We start from the raw sequence: 11368 nt of genomic DNA, 5'->3' as shown, positions 1-11368 counted from the left end.
ATGTCCTGGAAGAGAAAGGGCAGACACTTCTGTAACCTTGTTTTGAGAGAGGAGATGGCCCCACTTCATTGTGCCACAATGCCCAGAAGAGACTAGAGGGTGAAGCACATTATCTCTGCTTCTCCAGGTTTCTCCTACCCTCTGCTGAGCAGAGTGAGGAAGCCTCCATTTCCTCAATTTTACTGCATCCCTAAGGCAGGTAGATCCAGCCCTGGCAGCTGAGGGAGGTGTTGCTTCCCTGCTGAGGTGCTCTGTAAGAAAAATGTGGAAAAGGAGCGCTCACACTTTGAGTGGGCCACATTTTGGTCCACGTAACAGGAAGCAGCAGGGAATTTTTCCTTCACTTCTTTGACAAAGTTCCTCCGGTTATTCAGTAAGCGCGGTGTTCCAGAGCAAGGTTATTTGGCATTGAAGAAGTAGAAGATATCACCCCATGGCAGATTTGACCTATCTAGGGAGGTGAATGAGAGAAGATAACCTGGCCGTGCATTGAAATCATCAACAGCTGGAGACCCCTCAGAGTAGAAGAGAGCCTGGCTTTTCCAGCAATTGCATGGACTGGAAATGGACAAAAGCTCAATGCTAAAAGCCTTGCTTGTATTGCTTTTCCTAGAGACGATAAGAATTCATTTTTTCGGCCTTTCACCTCAAGTTTCTTGCAGTAATGCGGCTTGTGGAGGCAGCACTGTTTTGTATAAGGGTGCATTTTACTTCATCTCCATTACATGCTTTTGAAGCAAATTTCAGGGTTGTCCCCAGCTATTGCATTTTGCCTCATGTCACAGAGGAGACTTGGAGCATCCTTTCTGGATTGCTTTGGAGCAAGAGAAAGCCAGCAGATGTGCTCCGAGATTGTACCTCATATACCACAGCCACTTGCAGGTATATGGTCCTTGAGAGCAAACGATCATGTGAAGCAACCTCCTCCTCCTTCCCATGGACTGTGCAACAAGTATTTTGACCCACAGACCTGCCCCTGTTGGTGCATGCCAAGGGAGGCAGGCATGGCCTAGGTGAGCTGGAGAACCATGATGAAAAACGGATGGGCTCTGTGGTCGCAGGGACAGGAGAACCCAGGCCCACCCGAGCAGGACCATCAGCTGTGCCAGCCCTTGGGTGACTCTGCTCCCCAGCCCTGCCTGTCAGACTGAGTTATCTGCTGTAAAGCTGGCATGCCTGGCTGTAACATACTTGTACGTTCCTATATGTGATAACAAAGAACGCTGTGTTTTAAGTGAAGTGGGTTAAAAGCCTGATCCTCCATGGCAGGAGAAAGCAGTCTCAACAATAAATACTAGATTCCTTGGTGTTCGATACTGGCCAACTGCAAGCTAATTACCGCTGGTGCCTTCAATAGCAAAGGAAAGACTTGTGAGGAGTCACGTGGCTTTAAACGGGAAGAGAATGCCTACTTCCTATTCCTTCTGCATGAGGCTTTGCATTGAACACGTCAACTACAGAAACAAGTTCAGCAAGAAGTTATTTCCTGTTCTTGCTTTAACTTGCTGAGTAAACGCCCCTGTAGTTGCACTGAGTACTGGCAGTGGGGATCCCGTCTCTAGGCCAGGATTTAATGGCTGGTTGCAGAAGTTGCTTTTTAACAGATCATGAATATCCAATGAAATAAGGTCCCCTGGGTCGCAGATGCCAGGGCAGTGAGCATCTGTGGCAGATCAGCCACAGATGCTGAACCCAGAGAGACGATGGGGCTCTGGCTGGGAAGCAGGTATATTTATACGAGTAAAAGTCAAAGCATCCCGATGTTTGCAGAGCTCTTCTGTGAGCGGGGGCGGTTTCTTGAAAGGCACTGAACAAAGCCATGGTTTGTTTCCCAAGAAGACTGCACAGAGCACAAATGAAGGCTGTAAGGTTCACTCTGAGAGAGACCGCTGTGTGCCATCACGTCTGAATGTAGGGAAACAACTTAACTCAGCAGGCCACGGTGTTATTCTAGGAACAAGGAGACTTTATTTAGGATTGTGCAGAAGAATTCTCTTCTGAACCAGGGCTTGGGTTTGCAGCCCCAGGAGGCTCTGATTTTAGGGCTCGCTCTGCACTTTTTCTTTCTCTGCTCTCTTTAACTTCTCAGACATTTCTCTGACTACATTTCCATTTCTTTGACTACAGTTGAAAGACAAAGTGAGGGAGTTTGCTTTTTGCCTTGCAGCATCACTAAGATGCTGCCGCTATTGGAGGAAAGCCCCGTAATTTGTGTGCAGGGGTGTAACAGAGTGAGCCTGGATCCTGGCTCCCCTGATAGGCAGTGGCGCTTTTATGCAAAGCAGAGCTCTGGGCAAGTATTGGCCACATCATTTCGGGAGCAGCCTCCTCTCTCCTCCCTGTGCTTCTCTGTCTCATGCTCACTGGAGCTCATTTTCCACAACATTGCTTCCAGATTGCTTCTTAGAAAAAACCCTGAGGCAATCAAGTCATTCTTCACACAAATGTAGGGTAGATGAGTCAGCACACCAAGCCATAGGGGTTGCAAGGGACATCTGGAGATCACTGAGTCCAACCCCTCTGCTAAAAGCACGTTCCCTACAGTAGGTTGAGCAGGAAAGCGTCCAGGCTGGTCTTGAATATCTCCAGAGAAGGAGACTGCAACCTCTCTGAGCAGCATGTTCCAGTGCTCTGTCACCCTCACCGTGAAGAAGTTCTTACAACATGTTTGTGTGGAACTTCCTGTGATCCAGTTTTTGGCCATTGCCCCTTGTGCTGGCACTGCACACCACTGAAAAGAGCCTGGCCCCATCCATTTGCCTCCTGCACTTTAGATATTTATAAATGTTGATCAGATCGCATCTGTCTTCTCTTCTCCAGGCTGAACAGACCCAGGTCTCTCAGACTTTCCTCAGAGGGAAGATGCTCCAGGCCCCGTATCATCTTTGTGGCTCTCCGCTGGACTCTTCCCAGGACATCTCTGTCTTTTTTGAACTGGGAAGCCCAGAACTGGACACAGTACTCCAGGTGAGGCCTGACCAAGGCAGAGTAGAGGGGGAGGATCACCTCCATTGACCTGCTGGCCACACTCCTTTTCATTCAGCCCAGGATGCCGTTGGCCTTCTTGGCCACCAGGGCACACTGCTGGCTCATGGACAACCTGTTGTCCACCCAGGTCCTTCCCAGAGCTGCTTTCTAGCAGGTCAACCCCCAACCTGTACTGATACATGCAGTTATTCCTCCCCAGGTGCAGGACTCTATGTTTGCTCTTGTTGAACCTCATCAGGTTCCTCTCTGCCCAACTCTCCAGCCTGTCCAGGCCTTGCTGAAGCTGTAGTTGCATGCAAAGCCCTGTAAGCCCATTTGCTGTTTCTATATGATTCACACACTTAAAAATACTGGGAAACCTGTGACCATGCTGGTGATCCTTGCAGAACAAACATAAGAACTTGGACAGAAATGGTTGCAGATCACCCCACCCATGCTGTGCATTTGGGGGAGGAGTGAGGAAAAGCCTAGACTGCTAATAAATCATGCTGGTGTTGGGATATTACAGTGAGTTGTCAGCACATGGAGTCATTCACCAGGGGTGGGGTAGAATACGACGTCCATGCTGATGGCTTCATCCTCCTCTCATTTTTCGCTTTTCCTCCCTCTCTGCCTCCTACTTAGGGTCATCTCTGTGCTCACTAGCACATATTTACACCTTTCTCTTTCTTCATTGGTATGTAGCTCCAGGTTACATCTGAATTTACAATATATGGTACCATTTACACATGTGAAATAGCATTTCCTTGTTCTCTTTACTTCACCTACAGCCAGCTATGTCCAGCTCCAGCTCTGAAAGTTTTTGTGTTATTTTTTAACTGACCATTAGTGAGTTGGGGTTTCCAGTGCCAAGCCCATATCCCATCTCTTACCATCCTGCACCTGCACTCCTTGATGTCACAGTCCATTTCTTTGCTTCTCGAGTCCTCTGCTGTTTGTATTTCTCTACACTGCATTGCTGTTTTGGAGTTGCAGATATCATATTCTACTGTTTGTTACTGCTTTTTGTATAAAACCATGATTGTACCATACAAAAATAAACAAGATTAAAACAAACTAGATATAGATACCCAATCAATTACAGAAACTGTTGTCATAGCTTAACCAAATAGACAGTCTACAGGCAGACCATAGAAATTTCAGATAGAACAGATCTGACAAACCCCAGTGCTGAGGCCTCACAAATGCAGCATAAAGTTTACAGCCTGTGGGTATTAATGACAATACCGACTAAAAAGCTACGTGATTACAGCATGTTGGAGTATCCTTCATCTTCTGTGTTTGTGGGGAGCAAAAGAAATTTGTGTTAGCCTGCTGTTGTTTAACCCACGAGACAGCTGAACAGCATTTGACTCCCCCCCCCCCCCCATACACACACACACAGTGGGATGGGGGAGTAAATTGAAAAGTGCAAGAAATTACGGATTGAGATAAGGACAGTTTAATAAGGAAAAATAAGGAAAGAAAAGGAGAAAAAAAAGGCAAAAAGAATAAGCAAAGGAAGTAGCAATTGATGCACAATGCAATTGCTCACCACTGGCTAAATGACATCCAGCCAGTCCCCAAGTGATGGCAGCCCCCCAGCCAACTCCCCCCAGTTTCATTGCTGAGCCTGATGCCATGTGGTGTGGGACATGCCCTTGGCCAGTTTGGGCCAGCTGTCCTGGCTGTGTCCCCCCCCCCCAGTTCCTGGTGCATTCCCTGCCTCCTTGCTGGCAAGGCAGTGTGAGAAGTTGAAGCGTCCTTGGCTCCGTGCAAGCACCTCTCAGTGACAACACTGGTGCGTTATTAGCATTATTCTCATTCCAAATACACAGAACAGCACCTTACTAGCTACTAGGAAGAAAATTAACTCTCTCCCAGCCAAAACCAGGACATAGCCTTAGACTCTCTCCTCCAGAAACACATGCTTTGCTATGCCAGAACAGCTGCTGTCTCATTGTATTTGTGTTATGAAACTACACTTTCACTCTCCAAAAGCATCATACACTTTTACAACTACAACAATACCAATAAAGCAATGGTCAGTTTCCAGCAATATCTTATTCAAGCCTTCCCATATGCTCTGCTACGCAGCATTGTTTGAGCTCAGCAAAACAACACACATGGAGATGTTTAATTTCACCTACTTGCAGTAACACCCCAAGCTCCAGGCTGTACCTACAAGAACGCTATCTTTGCAGACACATTTCTATTTTAGCACCACGCCTAGATTCCTTTGCAATTCCTCTGACCTGTTGCCCCCTCTAGCACCCAAGGCTTTTAGCTGCACATTTGTGTTGGCAAGGCACACAGCAACAGGGAGCAGCTAAGGAACACATTCCTGTTTGCTACCTCTGCTTTTTGTTAAAAATCCAATTATTTGCCAGTAACCTGGAAAAAAAATACTTACTGTGCTCATCAGCAAGCAATAAAAAACATTTAAAGAGCTGTGTGAAAAAAAAGCAATAAATCTTAGGACAAACAAAAATACCTCAGCAAATAGCTCCATCTTGCCCATACTATTTCCTGCAGCAGATGGTAATCAGGGCTAAAATTTGTACCAGCTGGGGCAGCAGTGCTTCTGGATGTTTACAGGATTTTTCGGATGGAGTTATAGTAGGGTTGGTATCTTTCTTTCTTTCCTTCTTTCTTTCATGACAAAGAAGAATTATGGGCATAAAAAGAGAACAAGAGAAAGGGACTAAAAGTAAGATCGACAAGCAATTAAAACTAGGAAGGATTACTTATTGTTAGAACAATGCTTACCAAAAATTCCAAAAATTATCAAGAGGAGTGCCTGTTATTTGCTTTGGTTTTGGGAGCCATGCATCTCAAGGGCTGATTAAGGCTTCATCAAACTGTTGAGCTATTGACAGGGTGGAGTGCTGTGTGCTATGGCTAGGAGTTTTGCTGCGCTGCAATGCCAGAAAGCAGGTGTGGAAGTTCAGGAGCTGGCTTGAAACTGGCTTTGGCAGCAGTTGAACTGGAGCAGCTTCAGGACCATGGTGACAAGTCACAGACTGAAATACAGTAACTATATGGAAAACAAAGAGCAATCCCACAATCTTCTTTATGAATGGAAAGAGACCATCAATATTAGGAAGATTTTGAAGGGAAGAATAAAACATCTCTCAAGAACCTCCTGGTCTAGATCAGTTGTGAAAAGCCATGGAGCTTTTCTGCAATTTGTGTGAATGTTGGCCATGGCTAATGAAAACTGTGCTTGAGCTGGTTAAAGAAGCTAGCCTGCAGTTTTGCAAATGGGCCTATTTCCTCAAATGCCTTAAATACTTTTTTTTTTTTTTTTTTTTTTGCCTCTGCTTTTGGAAATCCTGACCCTTGTTATCCGCTCAGTCCTACCTGAGAACAGGCTCCAACTGGTAGATTTACCTGCAAGTTCTTCTGTCTGCAGGTGTCCAATGACACCTGAACCCAGGTCTTGTGATCCAAGCCAGATGGTAAGGTTTCCGTTTTCTCACCTAACATCTTCTTGCTAAACCCCAGTACCTCCCTTCATCCCAAAATGTCTGAGCTTCTTCCAGCTGCTCTGCTACCCTTACTCCATGCTCTACACAGTATATTTCTTTCATAGGATTTTTCCTCAGAGTTTCCAGACAGCCTTCTCAAGGAAATTCAGCAGGAGTTCCTGGTAGAGTTGTCAATATAATTTACTGCTGAAGTGACTTTTCCTTAGGGCTGAAGGTTTCTTGTGGAAGGAGTAAGGGTACATAGAAGGAGAGTGCCTGCTCCTTTAAGGGTATCTGGTCAAGGGCCCTTTTCAAGGCAAGAAGGGATAATAACAAAAGGGAGGCAGTGATGCAACCAAATCTGGTCAGTCACACTCATTTGTGAGAGCGTGTGACAATGTAGGAATGTTTATTCCAGCACGGTCATCTGATGGAGGATTTCTAAGCTGGAGGACAATCACAAGAAACAAACCTCCCAGCCACACTAATTGGTGGGCTAACAAGCTACAAGTACCACTTCCAGGAAGGATGAACCTTGCAACTGATAAGATTGTGAACCAAGAAGCCCACCCTCGGAGGGTGCAGAAATTGCAGAGCTCAGCAAACCCATAGGGGGTATGCAAGGGGAGCAGGAGGAACAAAATGTGTTGGGGGGAACAGGTAGAAAAGGGTATGAAAGGGCTAGTTGTGTGTAAAGTAAAGCTGGTCAGACTGTGGGTACGGGTGCCCCCAGCCCGTGGTGTCAGCTACTGGAGCGAGTGCGGTCCTAGCTTCAGCTACTGGGGTCAGTAGCTATATCCTGCTCCCAGCCATGGGGTGGGAGTGGTGTGTGTTCCCAAATCAGCTACTGCGATTGGGACTGGCGTGACTGAAGCAAGACCAGATACTCAAGGTCTAATTCTGTCACTTTTAGTTCTTGCAGAGAGTAAAATCTGATCGTGTAGCACAATAATGTTCAATGAGCCAGGATGGGAGGAAGACTGGAACTTAAGAGTCAGATGTGACTTCAAAGCATGTATAACCCTTTGGAAAGGCTTATATCAGGACTCAGTTCCTCTTTTCCAGGTGCAAGTTGTCATAGACCTTCTGGCCTCGGGGAGAAGGTAGAAGTTCAGTCTCATTCCTGAAAACTCTCTGGTAGTAAATGTCCAAGAGACAGAAAGCAGCTATAGAAAGTATAACTTCATTAGATTTTTTTTTTTATAAGTACATGGCTGAAATGCATAGTGCTTTTGGCTGAAAGATAGCTACTAAAAATATTTATTTTTAACAAGACATGCGTTGGAGACAGGGCAAGCCTAAAGCATTTATCTCTATGCTCTTGTCTTCGGAACAGGGAGATAATCATGTTAGAGCTTGTAGTGTGAAGTTTGTATTTGACTCTACATTTCCTGTGCTGTTCAATATCTCCGGGGGGGGGGGGGGGGGGCACAAAATCATGCCAAATAAACAAACAAACAAACAAAAACAAAAAACCAACTGCAGCAGAGAAGTCAACTTGCTGTCACTCAGACAGTATTAAAAACACCCATCTTAATCCCCTGAATTCAAGTCACCCTTCAGCAATCCACTGGCAGCTAAGAAGAGATCAGACATACGGCACTCATGTACTGCTTCCCACCATGCATAAGTAAAAGCATCGGCTCCTCTTTGCTCGTCTGAGTGGATTGCAGTCAGTGGGAGTTTTGCTTTAAGCACAGCCTGCCAATGAAAGGACATCTTTCACTGAATTACTTCTTCTTTATTTTTACCTCATTTTTCTTTTAAATATTCTGGAAACTTCCTAGTTGGCGATGGATAGCATTATACAAAGAACCTAAAGCAACAGTTACCACTGAGAAACTGAAAGTGTTACCTATTATTTGATTACTGCCATCAAGCTGGATTGCAAGATCCATCAGGGACTTTTAAGAGGCACGTCAGGACCCTGAAACGCTTTTCATTTTCTTAAACAGAAAGATAAAAAGGGCTTCTGTCCTGGCACTCCATTCTTTATAGGATTGCTTCTGTCATGTTTACACTGGAGGGAAAAGTGGGGATGGCAGCTACTTTTTCTAACTGTTTCTGTCCAGAAGTCTATCTAAATGCCCAGGGTGTACGAAGGGCCTATTTGGACGCTTCCAGTGAGGAATGCCGACCAACAGGCTGCTGCCTGTGGAGATGCTTGAAATGGGAGCCTGCTGCTGGCAAAGTACAGGGGGGGATCTGGCACGCTGCAGGCAGAGCTGCTGGCTCCCTTCCCAGCTGCAGGAGCACGGCCAGGTGGCAGCAGGCATCTATTCGGTGTGACAGCTCTGGGGACCCTACAGAGGCGGGATCTGGAACGCCACTGCTGCCACCTGCTGCGCCGTTTTGCTTTCAAATACATAAACCCATCTCTGAGCAGTAAGGACTACTGCCTAAAGCTCACGTTTTCCCATTCTATGTGTGTACTATGGCTTAGAAAAAGCCTGGTTCCTCCGAAGGCTTTAATCCTGTTTGTTGGTGGTGACACCCTTCCTTTACTAATCACCCTGGGTATTATTTCATGAAGCATGATGAAGACCACAGCGCTTACCTGACTGAGAGGAGTGCAGCAACTTGCTTCCTACCTGCTGCTTGTGGTCAATAATGTTACCTGAATTCAACAGTGCTGTCCACTGCTGAAGTTTGCTTGTGGTCCACAGTGTGTGACAGAGAAGGTAAAGACATCTGCACAAGGGATCCTACGCCCTATTGCCTCACCTTCAAATAAAACTAAATATTTATTTTCCTGATTTTTGTCATCATGTTGAAATCCAAAGCTATTTAACATTTCCCCAGGTCACTTTTTCAGAATTACTGTTCCCTGAAAGTGCTTTTCACTCCAATTTAGAAGGCAGTTCTTTTAAATGTGCTCGTTGTGTGCAAAATTGAAATCCCTTTTTCAAACCAGTTCTCTGTAAGACTCCTTTGATTGTCAGATTGTTCTGAAAAGTGATTGAAAAAGTGACATCGTTTTACTCAAGTGATCACTTCTCTGTGATTTATTGAGATCAGAGGTATCAAAGCTGTCGAGGCTCCTCCACCTACCATATGTAAGCACTGGGGCAGGAGTGAAGGAAAACAAAGCCAACAGCTCCTCAGCACTGCACAGTATTACCTGTCTTTGTCTAGGTGACTCAACTGCATCTCCGAGAAAGTGAAAACCTGATGGAGCATTTTGCAGGGACATGTTTTGAAGAGCACTCTGGTAGTCAGCTTTGATTCAAACTGCCAGGATGCACCTCTTCCTGTTGTCCATTTGTAAAGTGATTAGAGAAGTTGAGATAAAGGAGGAATAAAATGCAAACAGACCATTATGTATAGGACAGGAAACAGATGTATGGACAATATATTTCAAATAGGACATTGGAGGACAATATATCTCAAACTGGACATTGGAACCCAAGATAAAGAAATAATTAGCAAAAACCAGTCCTCGCGATTAGGAAGAAAGCAAACTCATCAGAATCCTGACCAAGGGTGAAAAGTACACTGTGAGGAAGACTTATGGCCTTCCTCTCTGAGACCACCACCCACAGCCCGACGACCACTGCCCAGAATTGATGAGAGGATCTGCGCAGATGCAGGACACAAAAAACTAATTAGCATGAGAAGCGAGAGTAGGCAGGGTTAGATAATGAATATGTATAGGCGTTAATATAATATTCATCACTCTGCTGTATAAATTTGGGACGGCTTTTCACTTCGGGTATGCACGATAGGCGGAGAGATCCCCCGTGCATCCAGCGCTGCAATAAAGAATATACCACTTAAAGAAATTGGACTATCGATCTTTGAATCAAAAGCACTGTGAACTTGCCCCATACGGATGGGCAAAGAAACCAACCCCTCTCAGTACAAATAAAGGCACTAAAAGCTTCCTTTGGAATTGTTAGGCAAGGTACACGCTGCCTGAAACGGCTCTTGCTCTGTAAATCAGTGGTAGCTTATATGCACTGCAGGTGCTTCTACCTAAATAGCTAAGAAATTAGAAGATACACAGTTAATAGAAACTAATTTTATTGCCAGCTGGGCAAAACATGTCTTGACACATTCCCCACAGACCCCAAACAAGCAGTACCTGTGTGATCTGGATTCGATGGGCAGAGTGCTAATAATGCAAAGGACTGTGCTTGTAACTGGTGTCCCTGTTCTTAGGTACATCAGAGCAGTTGTCTAGTGGGTGGATGTGCAAAACCAAATGTCCAGGGCCTTCTAACAAAGAAAGGTTGTTTGGGCAACAGGATAACATCCTTATCATGACATTAAGAGGGGATTTCTTTGGGGGTGTTAAGTCTTGTAAGCAATCACAGGAGCAGTAAAGCAAGATGCTGTTGAGGCTTCATGATGGCAGAGCTTTGGTTGTACTTTGTATTTTGCTTTTTTTCTCCAAAGGGTAGCAGCAGTACACTTTGTGATAATTGCTATACAGAAATTGATGTAAAATTTAATTGTAACTGACTTAATTGTGGGCTAGAGTAGAAGGCAATCACTGTCAAACTGCAGAGTCCCAGGACTGTCTCAGAGCCCGGCATCCTGAGGCTCACCTACCATTATTACTGTAATTACATTATATCAGGCATGTAACAAAGGGTGATTATGATGTAAAGGAATAGTTATGATGTAACTGTTCAGCCAGTAACATGAACACTTCCTGAACAAATTACTGATCACGTGAAGGTGTATACTTAAGAAAATGAACATACACAAGCCATATGTATTAGCACAGATTTGTCTGACATGAGTGCTGAATTAAAATTGGTTAGATCACTTTATCAGAAGCACAGGTGAGATATAATTTATCTGCCATGTTATAACATCCCTAGGAAGCATATACAGAGCACCTGCAGCCTACTGCTTTGAATCTCCTAAGGAATAAGCTCTGAAATATCTCTAGAGCTCCAGAAAGCTGCAAGTCTCGCATGCAA

This window comes from Cygnus atratus, chromosome 1 (genome assembly GCF_013377495.2).
Source record: "Cygnus atratus isolate AKBS03 ecotype Queensland, Australia chromosome 1, CAtr_DNAZoo_HiC_assembly, whole genome shotgun sequence".
Lineage (NCBI taxonomy): Eukaryota > Metazoa > Chordata > Aves > Anseriformes > Anatidae > Cygnus > Cygnus atratus.
Note: the sequence above shows the minus strand (reverse complement) of the source record.